We start from the raw sequence: 18,564 nt of genomic DNA on the forward strand, positions 1-18,564 counted from the left end.
TATGTGTCACTTAGACTAGCATATAGTTAGCTGCTGATTGATGTGTATCTTCTCCAAAAGGTAAATTTAGTCACAACAGTCCCAATCCAAGCATGAAATAAAGGTCAGATACCGCAAAGAAAAACACCTTATTGTGCAATATTTTACAAACAGCATAGTAATACTTGTTTTAGGCAAGTATCATCAATGAATGCTAGACCTAGTGGGTGAAAGTTTGATGAGAAACAAGATATTCTTAAAATATCTTCCTCAAAGGTATTTATTACTTGCAAAGGGAAGAATAGTACCTTGAGAATATAGAAAACTGGCAGATCTTTCTTTAATCAACTCGTGATCAACATTAATATCACCAGTAATGGCACAAATAAATATTATGTGCCTCCTGATATTATGCACTGAGAAGGACACAAATTACTTCTGTAATATTCCTACTGAAAATGCTTAACTTGAATTAAATTGCATGGAAATATCAGACAAACCCAAAATGAGGGACATTCTAAAAAAAACTGACTTATGTTCTTCAAAAATATTAATGCCATGAATGACAAAGAAAAGCTAAGGAATATGTTCCAGATTAAAGGAAACTAAAGTTGGTGGTTTCCCAAAATGTTAAATATAGAATTACCATATGACCCAGCAATTCCAGTCCTAGGTATATGCCCAAGAGATTGAAAACAAATATTCAAACAAAACCTTGAAAACATATGTTCATAGAAGCACTATTCACAGTAGTGAAAAGGTAGAAACAACCCAAACATAAAACCCAAACATTTTATGTTTATTTCCCCTGCTACTAGATTGCTCTTATTCCTGAAGAGCAAAAGCCATGTCTTATTCATATATTTACTCTCAATGTGTTGCATAATATCTAGCACATAGTGTGTTGGGAGGGGATGGTTAGTTAATGACTAAATAAACCTCCTCTCTGACCTTATTTCCTACTATCCTACTGGTTCGATGGATGTACATAGCATTTTCTAGCCTCTCTCCTTTGCTGCTGCCAATCTCTGTGCCTACAATGTTTTCCACTACTTCATCTCAACCTACTGAAAACCTGTTTTCTGTGGGGCAGGTAATTCTCATCTCCTGTTGCTACCTTTTCTGATCACCATGGCTAAAAATGATCTCTTTCTTATCCTGGTCTCTATTACACGGTGAGATCTTAGGATCAACAAGATCCAAAGATCAATGAGATTTTAGGATTGATAAGATCTAAAGATCAATAATATCTACTCTCTGCCCTCAAGAACTCACTGTCTACCATGGGGGTCCTTAAGCTAGGACAGTGGTTCTTGAAGCCTAGTGAATAAAATAATTACCTGGTGGGATTGTTCAAGATATTTGAGGCCTACCCTCAAAAGATTCTGATTCAGTAACTCAGGTTGCTTTATAAACAAGCATTCCTAGTGATTCTAATGCAGGTGAAGAGTCTGTGCATGTCCTTTGGGAGGTTCATGAACCTCACGAACAACTGTGTAAATATATACATATATGTGTATTTTTCTAGACAGAGTCCACAGTTTGTAGTACGTAATCTATGACCTCTAAAAAAGTTTAAAAGCCACTGATCAAATGGGAAATAGATATGTTAACTGACAGGTTACAAAACAATCCAGCTAAGTGACAGAAGAGAAATATGAATAAAGTGCTGTGCGAATATAGATCAGAAAGCAACTAAGTGTCCCAGAAAAAGCTAAGAAAAGCTTCATGTGAGGGTAACATTTTATTTTATTTATTATTTATTTAATTTTGTTTTTAGAGACAGTATCTCACTCTGTTGCCCAGGCTGGAGTATAGTGGCACAATCATATCATATGGAATCATACGATTTCATATAGTGAAATCATAGTTCACTGCAGCCTCAAAGTCCTGGGCTCAAGAGGTCCTCTACCTCAGCCTCCCAAATAGCTGCAACTACAGGTGTGCACCGCCACAGCCAGCTAATTTTTTTTTTTTTTTTTCAGAGATGAAGGTCTCACTGCCTTGCCAAGCTGGTCTTAAACTCCTGGCCTCAAGTGATCCTCCTGCCTCAGCCTCCTGGGTAGCCGAGATTACAGGTGTGTTACCAAACCCAACTTAGGTTATTTTAGCAGGATTTTCTAAAGTGATTATAAATTTGCCAAGTGAGTAGAATACTGGTAATTCTAGGCACAGGGAACAGGATATGTAAAGACACGGGGATACAGAAAAGAAGTTTTACTTTCAATATGTCTAGAATATTTGTGAAAGGAGATACATGTGAATAATGAGACTAGAGACACAGGTGGGGCTTTGCATGCCAAGTTAAAGAGTTGCTTTGTTTTGTTTTGCTTTGTTTTTCAGAGACAGGCTGGAGTACAGTGGCGCAATCATAGCTCACCGGAACCTCCAACTCCTAGGCTCAAGTGATCCTCCTGTCTCAGCTTCCCAAGGCACTAAAACTAGAGGTGTGCAGTATTTTTTTATTTATTTATTTAGTACAGATAGCGTCTCATTCTGTCACCCAGGCTGGTCTCCAACCCCTGGCCTCAACTAATCCTCCTACTTCAGCTTCCCAAAGCGCTGGAATTACAAGCATGAGCCACCACGCCTGGCTTGTTAAAGAGTTTTATTCTGTAAATAACAGAGAGACAAAAGAGTGGTTTTTAAATTAAGGTAAAATTTACCATTTTAACCTCTTTATTTTATTTATTTATTTATTTATGTATTTATTTTAGAGACAGGGTCTTGTTCTGTTGCCAAGACTGGAGTACAGTGACAGTCATAGCTTATTGCAGCCTCACACTCCTGGTCTCAAGTGATCTTACTGCCTCGGCCTCTCAAGTTGCTGGGATCACAAACCCAGGCCACTGTCCCTGGCTAAGTTTTCTGTTTTTAGTAGAGACAGCGTTTCACCATGTTGGCCAGGCTGGTCTCAAACTCCTGACCTCAAGTGATCTACCAGCCTCAGCCTCCGAAAGTGCTGGGAGTATGGTTGTGAGCCACTGCGCCTGGCCAGGAGATCTATTGTACATCATGATGACTATAGTGGCTTCCAGGGATTGGGAGGAGAGGGATGAATAGGTGGAGCACAGAGGGTTTTTAGGGCAGTGAAACTATTCTGTATGATACTGTAATGGTAGATACATGTCACTAAACATTTGTTGAAACCCACAGAATGTATAATACCAAGAGTGAACCCTAATGTAAACTATAGACCTTGGGTGGTAATGATGGCTCATTGATTGTGACAAATATACCACTGTGGTATGGGATGTTGATAGTAAAAGAGATTGTGCATGTGTAGACAGGAAGTATATGGGAACTCTCTATACTTTCTGCTCAATTTTGCTGTTAATCTAAAACTTCTCTAAAAAATAAAGTGTATGGCCAGAAGCGGTGGCTTACGCCTGTAATCCCAGCACTTTGGGAGGCTGAGGTGCGCGGATCATGAGGTCAGGAGATTGAGACCATCCTGGCTAACACGGTGAAACCCTATCTCCACTAAAAATACAAAAAATTAGCTGGGCATGGTGGTGGACACCTGTAGTCCCAGCTACTGAGGAGGCTGAGGCAGGAGAATAGCATGAACCTGGGAGGTGGAGGTTGCAGTGAGCCAAGATGGCGCCACTGCACTCTAGCACAGAGCAAGACTCTGTCTCAAAAAAACAAACAAAACACCAGTCCATCCCTTTCCTTGCTATCTAGACTGAGAGGCCTAACTCCTCCTCCTTAACTTTAATAAGCTGTCTAAAGAGCCTCTTTAGTACCTCTTCTTTAGTCTCCCTGTGATGCTTCAACTCCCGGCAGCCTGCTTTACTCTACCCAGACAAATAACCTAATGACTTATATCCAAAAGGTGATCTGAACTGATTAAGGAGGAAACTTTTTTTTCTTAGAGATGGGGTCTCACTATGTTGCCCAGGCTGGCCTCAAACTACTGGTCTCAAGTGATCTTCCCACTCCAGCCTCCTGAGTAGCTGGGACTACAGGTGCATGCTGCCATGCCCAGCTATCTTTTATACTTTACCATCTTCTCTGTTTTAAACTAGCATGGTCTGTCTACCTAATCTGTCCATTGTTTTATTATTTTCCAAAAAATTCAAGATTTGAGTCAAACAAAAACATTAAAAATACTAATGGAAAATACTAAGAATGCTAATGTTGGCTGGGCACAGTGGCTCACGCCTGTAATCCCAGCACTTTGGGAGGCCGAGGCAGGTGGATCACCTGAGGTCAGGAGTTTGAGACCAGCCTGACCAACATGGAGAAACTCTGTCTCTACTAAAAATACAAAATTAGCCGGGCATGGTGGCGCATGCCTGTAATCCCAGCTGCTCTGGAGGCTGAGGCAGGAGAATTACTTGAACCCGGGAGGCAGAGGTTGCAGTGAGCCAAGATTGCACCATTGCATTCCAGCCTGGGCAACAAAAGTGAAACTCTGTCTAAAAAAAAATAATAATAATAAAAAGAATGCTACGGTTAAAAGTACTATTCTGGAAGGAAAGTATATTAGTCAGAGTTCTCCAGAGAGACAGAACCAATAGGATACATATAGATAGATGTATGAGAGGGAATTTATTAGGGGAATTGGCACACATGATTATAGAGGTTGAGAAATCCCACAACAGGTCATCTGCAAGCTGGAGACCCTGGGATGCTGAGAGCATGGCTCAGTCCAAGTCTGAGGGCCTCAGAAATCGGGAAGCCAATGGCGTGTAACTCTCAGTCTGAGGCCAGAGGCCTGAGAACCGAAGGTTAGGCAGGGAGCACTGGTGTAAGTTCTGGAGTCCAAAGACCGGGGAGACCAGAGTTCTGTTGCCCAAAGCAGGAGACAAATGTATCCCAGCTCCAGCAGATAAATCAACACATTTGCCTTTTTCTCATTTTTTGTTCTCTACAGGTCCCTAACACATTGGATGATGCCTGCCCACACTAAGGGCAAATCTTCCCCACCTAGTCCACTCAGACTCACACAATCATCTCTTTCGGAAACACCCTCACAGATACACTCTAAAATAATGCTTTACCAGGATTCTAGGTGTTCCTTAATCCAGTCAAGTTGACATCTAAAATTAACCATCAGAGAAAATATACAGAAGATCTAATTTCTTACAAACTCAGGAAACAAAAGGGAACTACCTTTCTTCAAATGAGCCTAATTTGCATTCATTATAGCCTGATGTCCAAGAAGCTCTGACCCTTAAACTTTCATAAGCTGCTCTGACAAGAAATAATTAATTGCATACCTATCTGTGAAGAATAATCCATCACATGATTCTACTTCCATCTCATTAACTCTGCTTTCCACTGCCTAATAATAGTGACTATTGAGCTCTAAGTATGTGCCAGCCATCGTGTTGTGTGGTTTATTTTTTTTCATTTAATTCTTACAGTAAGTATCAATCCACTTGATAGATGAAGAAACTGAAGTTTGGAGAAAGTAAATAATATTTCCATGATCAGGCAGCTAGTACATAGGAGAGCCAGGATTCATTCTTTCAACTATTAAGTATTTAAAGAAATCTTTTTTTGTTGTTAATAAAACTCTTGTGGTTTCATTGTATCATCTGAACAAATCAATGTCTGGGCGGTGAGGCAGCTGCTTTCTCCTTCCCTTCTTTGGGTTACTAGAGCAACTGCTCCACAGATTTAAAAAAAAAAAAAGGACAACCTTTTGCATTACTTAAGTCTTTCCAAGGCATGCGCTGGTACAACACAAACTTTTCCCGTCAGAAGCAACTAGTCTAGTGTCCAAACATCATGCACAACACCTTGGTGGCAGCAGCACACTGAGCCCACTCCCGCCACAGCCCTGCTCATTTGTGCATGACATTTGGAGCATCTGGAAGAGTGGGAATAGTATTGGGAAGAGGAGGGAGGAGGAAACAGTATGAGTGCCTGGCTGAGAGGAGGTCAACCGAAGTTGTGCAGGGCAAGCCTGAACATGTCATTGGTGAAAGCATCGTTGACGTTCTTTAACAGGAACATCTGGTGGAACCCCATGATGAGGTCTTCATCCGCCTTAAGCTGACCCCACAGCCATGCTGATGATGCAGTCATCTGGCGTGGGCTAATGCTGGATTTTCTGGAACGGAAGGCTAGACAACTTCTCCACAGTGGCAGCTTTCCCCTGGAACTGTTGTCCTTCTCATGTAAGGCATGATGCATCAATGTAAATTGCACCTAATTGGGTTCTATCGTTATCAAATAACTGGTAGTAATGTTGAATGAAGCTGGATCCAACCTGCTCCCAAATTGGCTTGTCTCTCATTCTGGAGCATCACCCAGCCTTGCGGAGACCCGAGGGGCTGGCATGATGGCGGCAACGGAGGCGGCCAAGAAACCTTTAAAATATGATTGGTATCTCTATATAGCCAATATTTCATTAGAAAAGGATAAGTCATCGTAATTCAATTTCTATTTATTTATTTATTTAGTTAGTTATTGCAGGGACAAGGTCTCTCTATGTTGCCCAGGCTGATCTCAAACTCCTAGGCTCAAGTGATCCTCCCACCTCAGTCTCCCAAATTGCAGGGATTATAGGCGCAAGCCACCATGCCTGGCCTATAATTAAACTTCTATCCATTTTTAGTATTTTTAGTTTTTTGTGACTTTTTGTTTTTTTGTTTTTTGAGACAGATAGATATTCATAGATATTTTCACTCTACTGCCCCGGCTGGAGTGCAGTGGTGCCATCATAGCTCACTGCAACCTGAAACTCCTGGGCTCAAGAAATCCTCCAGCCTCAGCCTTCCAAGTTGCTGGGACTACATTAGTGCACCATCATTTCCAGCTAATTAATTTTTTTTTTTTTTCTTAGAAACAGGGTCTCATTATATTATCCAGGCTGGTCTCGAACTTCTGACCTCAAGCAATCCTCTCACCTTGGCCTCCCAGAGTGCTAGGATCACAGGTGTGAGTCACCGTGCCTGGCCTTCTATTCGTTTTAACTTGAAAGCATACTTTCTTTCTATTTAACCTTGCTTCCTGTAAGCTTCTTCATTTTTGAACTCAAGCCAGGTCCCCACACAGGCTTAGTTCTCCTAGTTCTCAGTTTTTATAATTCATGACTACCACTCTACTGACTGTGTCCATAACCCCTGGGGCCTCCTCTCTGTTTTGCCGCTTGTAACCCAGGCCTTAACTTGTCCTCTAGGGTCTAAGATTCATATCTATATTTTTCCACATTCCCCTTTTTTTTTGTTCTTTTTCTTTCTTGTTCTTTTCTACAGAGCCGGGGGACTACTCACCTGGCTAAACCAGAATGACACAGATTGCCTCATAAACTGGAATTCTGGGGGCCCGAGAGCACAATATCCCAGGTCACAAATGACAGAGGACTGTACAAGCAATATATTTTTTGTGATTTTTTTTTTTCTGATGGTTGCTAGAATGAAAAATAAAGAAATATTACATATCTAAGAGTAACCATTAAATTCTTCCATATTATTTCAGAGTAGAAATCAATTTAATAAGTCCCCAGCACGGTGATAAATAATTTTTCTGCTGTTGTCAACCAATATCAAATATAAAGTACTAGTATAGAAACAGCTATAAGGCTCCTTTCCGGCTGATCAGCTCCTCTCCTCCACTCCATTGCCAGCAATTATGCACCTCAGTATCCAACTAGTCCAATGTTCTTTTATCCTGTAACAAATGGTAGCCAGAACTCAATATGTGCCAGATTATCATCACGGCAATTAATATTCTTAGGGTTTCATAACTGGAACTCTACACCTCTGATTTACTCTCATTTTTGCTTTACATTTTCTCTTCCATGCTTCTATCTATGTATCTTATTTATACAGAGATAAAATTATATCAAATGTAGCTAGGGTAATTAAGATGGAACCCTCACACTAAAGCAGATCCCAAGTAGTTGTCTATATATTGTGGATTGCAAATGGTCCTGGAAAAGAATATAAAAAGGTCATTCCAAAAAGTCAATACATGTTTTTAGAGATGAGTTCTCACTCTGTCACCCAGCCTGGAGTGGAGTGGTGCAATCATAGCTCACTGCAGCCTCGAATTCCTGGGCTCAAGTCATCCTACTGCCTCAGTCTCCTGAGTAACTGGGACTATAGGCGCACACCACTATGCCCGGCATCAATACATTTTCTTAAGCTCCAATTTTCTAATTACAAATAGACAAAAAATTCATCACAGTATACTGGACACAGCCCAAGGAAAAATCTATTTGATACTAAACTGCATTCTTACCAAAATTATGATCTATAGTCAACTTTAATTCTAGTGGTGGCATTAATAACTTATCACACATACCAATTTCACGTTTGTCATAGTCACAGTATTCCAAAGCTGTCAAATTACTTCCCAGCTACCAATATCAGTTCCCAAATTTCACTGAGATCTAAACAAAACAATTTCAAAAAGTTTCCTTAGTTTACTGTCTAGGAAAAAAAAAATATATATAATATATATATTTAAAAATTTTATGTATATATTTTATATGTATATATAAAATATATAAATAGCATATATATAATATATATATGCTATATATTATATATATATATATTTTTTTGAGACGGAGTCTCACTCTGTCACCCAGGCTGGAGTGCAGTGGCATGATCACGGCTCACTGCAAGCTCCACCACTCAGGTTCATGCCATTCTCCTGCCTCAGCCTCCCAAATAGCTGTGAGTACAGGCGCCTGCCACCACGCCCGGCTAATTTTTTGTATTTTTAGTAGAGACGGGGTTTCACCATGTTAGCCAGGATGGTCTCGATCTCTTGACCTCATGATCCACCCGCCTCGGCCTCCCAAAGTGCTGGGATTACAGGCATGAGTCACTGCGCCCGGCCGGGAAGAATATTTTTAACAATAATGACTCTAGTTATGTTCTGGATTCCAACTAATCACATAGATTCCAATATTATCTTTTTCTTATACAACTAATTGCACCCTATGCTTGAGCCAAAACTAGCCGCCATTCCTTAAAACCTTCTAGCTTTTGGTCATGCCCATCCATTCAGCATCTATCACCTCTCCTTACCTGAACTCTGGTCACCTCAAACCATGAACTGTGCTGCTTTTTCCTCCCTGGCCAAGCTCTTCATTTGAGGCTGTTTTCTCTCTCTCTCTCTCTCTCTCTCTCTCTCTGTCTCTCTCTCTCTCTCTCTTTTTTAGAGAGACAGTGGTCCTGCTCTATGTTGCCCAGGCTGGCCTTGAACTCCTGGGGCTTCAGTGGTCCTCCCACTTCAGCCTCCCGAGTAGCTGGAATTACAGGTGCACACAATCATGCTCAGCTGAGGCTGTTCATTTTCCTTTGCTCATATCTCCCCATAAGTCAAGATCAGGTTATCATCTTCTTGTATCTTCTTCACTGGATCCCCAAGGTATTATTTTACCATCTTACCTCAATAACCTCTTTCTTCAAAGTTCATAATACTCAATTTTATGACTCTCTCAATGTTAAATGAAAATCTCAAAGTCTCCCCCCAACATTCACTGAGGACTTCAGTACCAACTGTTTTCCTTTTCTCATCCTGAAAGCCTTCATTATCCCCCTTGATGATCTAACACCCAGACCTCATGGATCCTTGACATACCCTATTCTAATTTCTTAATCTCAATTCCATTTCAATCACCCATTTCTTTCTTTCTTTTTTTTTTTTTCAGGGGAAAGCACAAACTCAGTCTCTCACTACCACACATTATGCAGTCGAGTTTCCTGTATTTGGGGAAATCGCAAGGGCCAGCACACCCAGAATGCAATGGATGGGCCTCACCCTGAGAAAACCACCTTTGTGATCATGGTATCTCCCCTGCCAGGTATCAATTATTTGTTTCTGGAGTGACACTTGGAATGGCTCTACTTCCAAAACCAAACACAGAGGATCCACTCTCAGAACTACTTGTTATTCTACCTCTCCTAAACCTTATACTCCCGAATTTACCCTTCAACTGACTCAAGGCCTTTTTTTTTTTTTTTTTTTTTTTTTTTTTTTTTTTTTTTTTTTTTTGAGACGGAGTCTGGCTCTGTCGCCCAGGCTGGAGTGCAGTGGCCGGATCTCAGCTCACTGCAAGCTCCGCCTCCTGGGTTCACGCCATTCTCCTGCCTCAGCCTCCCAAGTAGCTGGGACTACAGGCGCCCGCCACCTCGCCCAGCTAATTTTTTTGTATTTTTAGTAGAGACGGGGTTTCACGGTGTTAGCCAGCATGGTCTCGATCTCCTGACCTCGTGATCCGCCCATCTCGGCCTCCCAAAGTGCTGGGATTACAGGCTTGAGCCACCGCGCCCGGCCAACTCAAGGCCTTTAATTCATTAACCCTCTTACCTATTTTCCAAAGCCATCACATACCTTTGGGTTTTGTTGTTGTTGTTCTTGTTGTTGTTGTTGTTGTTGTTGTTTTCGGGGGAGGGGGACTGGAATTCTTTTATTTTAAAAAAGATTTTTATTTCCACAGGTTTTTGGGGAACAGGTGGCATTTGGTTACATGAGTAAGCTCTTTAGTGGTGATTTGTGAGATTTTGGTGCACCCATCACCCGAGCAGTATACACTGCACCATATTTGTAGTCTTTTATCCCTCACCCCCTTCCCACCCTTTCCCCCTGAGTCCCTAAAGTCCATTGCCATCACGTACTTTTGGACTGCACTTCCTTGTCTACTTAGGAAAGAGTCCATGGACAGTGGGACTTCAATAAAAGTAACCAGCACTCTCTATTCTCCTATCCCCTTGATTTTCCACCACACCTATTATGTCAATTCTCACCCACAAATCAACCAAACTATTTATATTCTCCATTCCTGCTTACAAAGTACTGCTGAGTAAAATTATATACTCCTGGTCACCAGCTTCCCTTCCATCCTCCACTCCTAACAGAATGTTCTTTTTTTAAAGTTGGCAAATAAAAAGTAGATATATGGTACAATATGATGTTTGACTGAAAGATGATGGGCAGGACTTCTGTTTTGAATGGCAGAGGAACTCAGCAAATCCTCTCTTCCTTAAAACAATGATAAAACTGGAAAAAATTGTCAAAAACAATAATTTCAGGACTCTGGAAATAGACAAAAATTAAACAAATTAAGAAGCATTTAAGAAAACCTGTGGAACCTTTGGCTACGAACAGTGGGAGACTATGGGGCTGCTTCCATCTCCCCTGCTCCCACTAGGTCCCTTGGAGCTGATTTTACAAGAAAAGTCAAGGCAAGCCATAAAAAATAACAATTTAGATGCTGGAGGGGAATTACTTCATAAAGAATGAGCACCAAAAAACTCCTATACCCAGGGGTGTTTAAAACAATAGCTAACTCAATTTCATACAAACATGGGAAGCCAATATCACAGTTACCTGAAGTTACAATATTGGTTGGAGCAAGCAACAGAATAGCAGATCTGCCAGAAGTTTACAGAGAGATCCAGAAAACAGGACAGTAATAGTGGGGCTTGATAAGCACCTTCAAGGCCCTGGTTGTCTAGGAGGCTGTGTGCATGTGCAAGGCTGCACTGAAGTTCAAGGTACCAGAGAGGGGCCTAGTTATTTACATTTCCTTGGCTGAATGTGAGGCCTTGCACAGGCACAGGATATGAGAAGGCCTATCAGGAAGTAAAAGTCACGGAAGACTTGTAAACTCTCCAAACTTTGAATGTGTTTCCCAAACCACACACAACTTCGTCAGCAAAGGGCAGAAGACATACTGGCCCAAGGTGTTTAAGGACAACCTCCAGCAAATTATTGACTGACCACTAAGTTACCCTGACCCAGATATGATACCTAGAAAGCCAGGCTTAGAAATGAAAAAAAATTATTATTTTATTTTATTTTATTTTTTGAGACAGCGTCTTGCTCTGTTGGCCAGGCTGGAGTGCAGTGGCACAATCTCAGCTCACTGCAACCTCTGTCTCCTGGGCTCAAGCAATTCTTCTGCCTCAGCCTCCCGAGTAGCTGGGATTACAGGCATGTGCCACGAAGTCCGGCTAATTTTTGTATTTTTAGTAGAGACGGGGGTTTCACCATGTTGGCCAGGCTGCTCTCCAACTCCTGACCTCAAGTAATCTGTCCATCTCGGCCTTCCAAAGTGCTGGGATTACAGGTATGAACCACCGTACCCGGCCAATTTTTTTTATTTTAACTGAGCAAAAGTCTGGATACGGTGGCTCATGCTTGTAATTCCAGCACTTTGGAAGGCTGAGGCAGGAGAATCGCATGAGGCCAGAAGTTCAAGACCAGCCCGGGCAACATAGGGAGACCCTGTCTCTACAAAAAAAAAAAAAATTAAAAATTAGCTGGACATGGTGGCACATGCCTGTGGTCCCAGCTACTTGGGAGGCTGAGGCAGGAGGATCACTTGAGCCCAGGAGATCGAGGCTGCAGTGACCTATGATCACACCACTGCACTCCAGCCTGGGCAACAGAATGAGACCCTGGCTCCGAAGGACAGGAAGGGAGGAGGGGACAAGAGGAAAGGAGAGGAGGACAAGAGAGGAGAAAGAAAATACAATAGAGGGGTGGAGGGGGATGGGGCAAAAAAAAAAAAAGATAAAAAAAGGACAGCTACAACAATCATTAGGGAGTGGGGATCAGAACGCTAAGCTTAACATTCTGAGGAACTGCAAGACTGTTTTCCAAAGTAGCTACACTCATTAGGATGTCTATCGTAAAAATGATGGACAATAAGTAAGTGTTGGCAAGGGTGTGGAGAAAACTGAAACCCTCATACTCTACTGGTGGAAACGTAAAATGGTACAACCAATGTAAAAAGCCTGTGCTTTGGAAAACAATGTGCCAGTGCCTCAAAAGGCTAAACATTAGAGTTACTCTATGACCCAAAAAGCAGAAACAACCCAAAACGTCCATCAACTGATGAATGGATAAGTGTTATATATCCATACAGTGGAATATTAATCACCCATAAAAAGAAGTGAAGTACTGATACATGCTATAACATGGATGCCTTGAAAACACTATGCTAAGTGAAAGAAACCAGACACAAAAGACCACATATTATATGATTCCATTTATATGAGATGTCCAGAGTGTGCAAATTCATAGAGACAGTAAGTAGATTAATGGCTGCCAGGGGCTGAGGGCAGGGGGAAATGGAAAGGGCACACTAATGGATATAGGGTTTATTTTTGGTGTGAGGGAAATGTTCTGGAATTAGATAGTGGTGATCGTTGTACCACCTTGTGAATATATTAAAAACCACTGTGTTATGCATTCTAAAATGATGAATTTTATGGCATGTATATTTCAAATTTTAAAAACACCTAGTGCTAAGTGAAAGCAAAAGGCTATATAGCATATGATTTCATTTACATAAAATATCTAGAAAAGGCAAATCTACAGACAGCATATTAGTGGTTGCCTAGGGCTACAGAAATGAAGCAGGATTGACTGCAAAAGTATATAGGAGATCTTTTAGTTTGATGGAAATGTTTTAAAACTGGATTGTGGACATAGTTGCACAACTATAAATTTACTAAAAAGTTTTGAATTGTATATTTAAAATAGGTGAATTTTATGCTATGTAAATTAAACTTTAATAAAGCTGTTTTTTAAAAAAAGAAAATATAAGTCAACTAGGACTCCTTGGAGAAATAGCAAGTCTGAGGCAGGAAACATATAAGCCTTGTGCCAGGAATCAAGCAAGCTATGGAACACTAATGAGTCATGTCAGGAACATACAGGAGGCAACACATTGGCAAAAGATGGTAAAAATTGAGCATTAACAAGAATAATGAATGCAGTCAATTAAAACCCATTGAATACATTTTTTAATTTTTAATTTTTATGGATACATAAATAGATGTACGTAAAAGTTATTTAACATTTTTAATTTTTATGGATACATAAATAGATGTACATATTATGGTGATAGACATTTTTTAAAGAGTGGTTAATAATGACAGGGAAAGAACAAACATATACAACTCATTGGATATCATTGAAAGTAAGTAGAGCACCAACTCTTTACTCTGAAAATTGGTAATTAAGGAAAGAATTAATCATGTATTCTGCCTTCCCTGTAGGAGTAACACAGTAGTCCTAGTTGATGAGGGAAAGCTTACTTTCAGAAGAATTCCAACTAATTAATGTGGAAAACAAAATTAGGGAATCACTATTTTGAAACTACTAGTAAAATGATTAATTCCACCAATGGTCATCAACAGATTAAACTATTAGATGAAAAGTTGATGGGAAACATAATGAAGGAGTTAGGCAGGGCATGGTTGCTCATGCCTATAATCCCAATACTTTGGGAGTCTGAGGTGGGAGGATCACTTGAGCCCAAGAGTTTAAGACCAGCCTGGGCAACATATAGAGATCCTGTCTCCACAGAAAAATAAATAAATAAATAAAATTTAAAAATTAGCCAGGGCTGGGTGCAGTGACTCACACCTATAATCCCAGTACTTTGGGAGGCCGAGGCGGGCAGATCACTTGAGGCTAAAAGATCGAGACCAGCCTGGCCAACATGGTGAAACCTCGTCTCTCCTAAAAGTAAAAAATAAAAAAAAAAATAGCCAGGGATGGTGGCATACACCTGTAATCCCAGCTACTCAGGTGGCTAAGGCAGGAGACTCACGTGAACCTGGGAGGCAGAGGTTGGCACTGCACTCCAGCCTGGGTGACAGAGGGAGACTCTGTCTCAAAATAATAATAATCAGCCAGGCAGGGTGGTGCATGCTTGCAGTCCTAGCTATTCAAGAGGCTAAGATGGGAGGATCACTTGAGCCAAGAGTTCAAGACTGCAGTGAGCTATGATCATGCTACTGCACTTCAGCCTGGTGACAGAGCAAGACCACATCTCTAAAAATAATAATAATAAGTTAAATAAAATAATGAAGGAATCAAGATGTTACTCATTTATTAAAAATGGAACAGTCATCAAGCTTCTAAAGCTAACTTCCATTACAAAAAAATATGGACTATAGAAGAATAAAGTAAATGACAGCATAAAAAAGAAAACAAACAAATCTAAAATGTGGGATATTCTACAGGATCACTGATTCACTTTCTGCAACAAGTCAATGGCTTGACAAACAAAATGCGAGGCATAGACTGCTCTCAATTAAGAGAGAGTGGCTGGGCGTGGTGGCTCATGCCTGTAATAGCAGCACTTGGGGAGGCTGAGGCAGGAGGATCTCTTGAAGCCAGGAGTTCAAGACCAGTCCTGGCAATATAGTGAGACCTTCCCATTTCTACAAAAAAAAAAAAAAAAAAAAAAAAATTAAAATTAAAAAACAATTAGCTAGGCATCATGAAGTGTACCTGTAGTTCCAGCTACTTGGGAGGCTGGGGCAGGAGGATCCCTTGAGCCCAGGAGTTCAAGGTATCAGTGAGCTATGATCATGCTATTGCACTCCAGCCTGGATGACAGAGAGAGACCTTGTCTAAAAGAGAGAGAGAAAGAGAAAGAAACTTAAGGCCGGGCATGGTAGCTCATGCCTATAATACCAACACTTTGGGAGGCCAAGACAGAAGAATCATTTGAGCCCAGGAATCCAAGGCCAGCCTGGGCAACAGAGCGAGACCTTGCCTCTACCAAAAAAAAAAAAAAAGTAATTAACCAGGAGCAGTGGCATGTGCCTGTAGTCCTAGCTACTTGGGAGGCTGAGTCAGGATAATCACTTGAGACTGCGAGTTCAAGGCTGCAGTGAGCTATGCCACTGCACACCAGCCTGGGCAACAGAGCAAGACCCTATCTCAAAGGGAAAAAATAAATAAATGGAAATAGCTTAAATCTGTAGTGAAATTAAACATAAGAACCAATGCGGTCTGGCGCGGTGGCTCACGCCTGTAATCCCAGCACTTTGGGAGGCCGAGGTAGGCGGATTACAAGGTCAGGAGATTGAGACCATCCTGGCTAACACAGTGAAAACCCATCTCTACTAAAGAATACAAAATATTAGCTGGGCGTAATGGCAAGCGCCTATAGTCCCAGCTACTTGGAAGGCTGAGGCAGGAGAATGGCATGAACCCAGGAGGTGGAGGTTGCAGTGAGCCGAGATTGCGCCACTGCACTCCAGCCTGGGTGACAGAGTGAGACTCTGTCTCAAAAAAAAAAGAAAAAGAAAAAGAAAAAGAAAAGAACCAATGCCAGCCGGGTGAGGTGGCTCATGCCTATAATCCCAACAATTTGGGAGGCCGAGGCAGGCAGATCACCTGAAGTCAGGAGTTCAAGACCATCCTGGCTAACATGGTGAAATCCCATCTCTACTAAAAATACAAAAAATTAGCCGGGCATGGTGGTAGGTGCCTGTAGTCCCAGCTACTCGGGAGGCTGAGGCAGGAGAATGGCATGAACCTGGGAGGCGGAGCTTGCAGTGAGCCGAGATCGTGCCACTGCATTCCAGCCTGGGCAACAGAGTGAGACTCAGCCTCAAAAAAAAAAAAAAAAAAAAAAAAAAAAAAAAAAAAAAAATTGCCAGGCGTGGTGGTGAGTGCCTGTAATCCTAGCTACTTGGGAGGCTAAAGCAGGAGAATTGCTTGAATTTGGGAGGCAGAGGTTGCAGTGAGCTGAGATCGTGCCATTGCACTCCAGCCTGGGCAACAGAGTGAGACTCTGTCTCTGTCTCAAAAAAAAAAAAAAAAAAAAAAAAAAAAAAAAAAAACCAGAACCAATGCCATCAAACTGTAAAAGTCCTTGAAAGTACTCAGCAGATCCCTTCACATCACCATAAGTATCCATCTACTTCTTCTTCCTCTGATTAAGATTGCTTTTCTCTCAAGTACTGGTACTCAAGTTAAACTTTAAAAACTGTTTTCTTTTGTTTCATAACTAATATTACAAAAATATTTTCTATTTGTTATTGCCATGTGTAATATTTTATTGACCCTGTGGATTAAGCAAGCTTTTTTCTGCTATTCTGGAAACATAACCACCACTTATAAATGGTTTCTCTGACAAAATTGTCCAGAGCTCCAAATCGCTAATTTAAATACTTAAACTTTAAAAAATACACAAAAAAAATGCACAAAGAAAAATTCACAAAAGAATTAAACATTTATTCTATTCATCATGTACAAATGGTTATTTTAGGATACCAAAAAGACCTAGTTGGTAAGGGAAAATTATTTACAGAAGAATTTCAGTTAATAGTCGTAGAAGAAGCTGGGCAAGGTGGCTCACACCTGTAATACCAGCACTTTGGAAGGCTGAGGAAGGAGGGTCACTTGAGCCCAGGAGTTCGAAGTTACAATGAGCCATGATCGTGCCACTGCACTCCAGCTTGGGTGACAGAGCAAGACCCTGACTCAGAAAAAAAAAAAAAAAAGTGTAGAAGAAATGAAAGAACTAGAAAAATCGCCATTTGGAATCCCCTTACGAAACTAATAATTCAGATAATGATCATCAGTGGATGCTGAGACAATGAGGATGCCTTTCCAACAATGAGGGTAGATGAGAAAGACAATAAGGAATTTTAATATAGAAAGATTAAGCTGTCCACAATCTGTACTCACTGCTCAGTCATAGCATCACTAAAAGTGGACCAACCAGACATTGGGGTAGCATGTGTGAAGGCTTGGATTCAAGAGAAAGAGAGCATGGCATATACCGATAATTGAATATGGAATTTAGAATTGCTGAGGTACAGAGTGTGAGATTAGGAGTGGTGATAAATGAAGCTGATGCAGGAGCCAGATGTAGGGGCCTTGTAACACTTAAAGAATTTTGAATTTTCTCTTAAGGGAACTGGGAAGTCACTGAAGGGTTTTTGTTTTAGAATATATTCTCTGGCTATAGTGTAGGACATGATTTGAGGGTAAAATAAGAGTGGGGGCAGGTAGATGAATTAGGAGACAGTTGCAATAGTCCAAGTCTGAGATGATGGTGACCTGGACCAGGGTAGTGGCATTAGGAAAAAGGTGAAGTATATGGATTCAATGAATATTTAGCAAATAACCTGAAAGGATTTGGTGGTAAAATAGAGAGAGGATGGTGTGAAGGTTTTAGACTTGGGAAACTGGGTTGATAGTTGTGCCATTCACTGACATAAGAAACACAAGAGGAGGAACGGACTTAGGCCGAGAGGGTGAGGAAGGAAGTAGCTCAGTATGGGAAATAGTGAATTTGCGATGACCATGAAGCCTGAAAATAGGCAGATGGCTACCTGGGGCCTGAAGCTCAGAAAAGAGGTCTGGATTGAACATACATTTGTATGAAGTCAGTGTATAATAAGCAGCTGAAGCCATGAGAATGGATAAGATGAACCTAGTCAAAAACAGCAAAGCAGGGGGGCACAGTGGCTCATGCCTGTAATCCCAGCACTTTGGGAGGCCGAGGCAGGCAGATCACTTGAGGTCAGAAGTTTGAGACTAGACTGGCCAATGTGGTGAAACTCCATCTCTACTAAAAATACAAAAATTAGCCAGGTATGGTGGCACGCGCCTGTAATCCCAGCTACTCAGGAGGCTGAGACACAAGAATCACGCCACTGCACTCCAGCCTGGGTGACAGAGCGAGACCCTGTCTCAAAAAAAAAAAAAAAAAAAAAGCAAAGCATAACATGATAACATGTGGTCCTGTAGCCCCATATCTTTTACCTCAAGTAACTTCACAACAATGGCAGAAAAGAAACCAGATCACAGTGAATTGAAGAGTGGGAGTTGAGGAAAAATAAGGTG

The 18,564-nt window shown here is 41.2% G+C and overlaps 1 non-coding gene and 1 pseudogene across 1 annotated transcript; both read right to left on the minus strand.

Annotated features, from left to right (window-relative positions):
- Positions 1–5,804: 5,804 nt before the first annotated feature.
- On the minus strand, positions 5,805–6,286 carry LOC126946194 (nuclear transport factor 2-like; annotated as a pseudogene).
- Positions 6,287–9,601: 3,315 nt separating this feature from the next.
- On the minus strand, positions 9,602–9,765 carry LOC126947071 (U1 spliceosomal RNA). Its single transcript, XR_007722915.1, has one exon. It is a non-coding gene; the product is annotated as a U1 spliceosomal RNA (small nuclear RNA).
- Between the last annotated feature and the right edge of the window lie 8,799 nt (positions 9,766–18,564).

This window comes from Macaca thibetana, chromosome X, assembly GCF_024542745.1.
Source record: "Macaca thibetana thibetana isolate TM-01 chromosome X, ASM2454274v1, whole genome shotgun sequence".
Classification (NCBI taxonomy): domain Eukaryota; kingdom Metazoa; phylum Chordata; class Mammalia; order Primates; family Cercopithecidae; genus Macaca; species Macaca thibetana.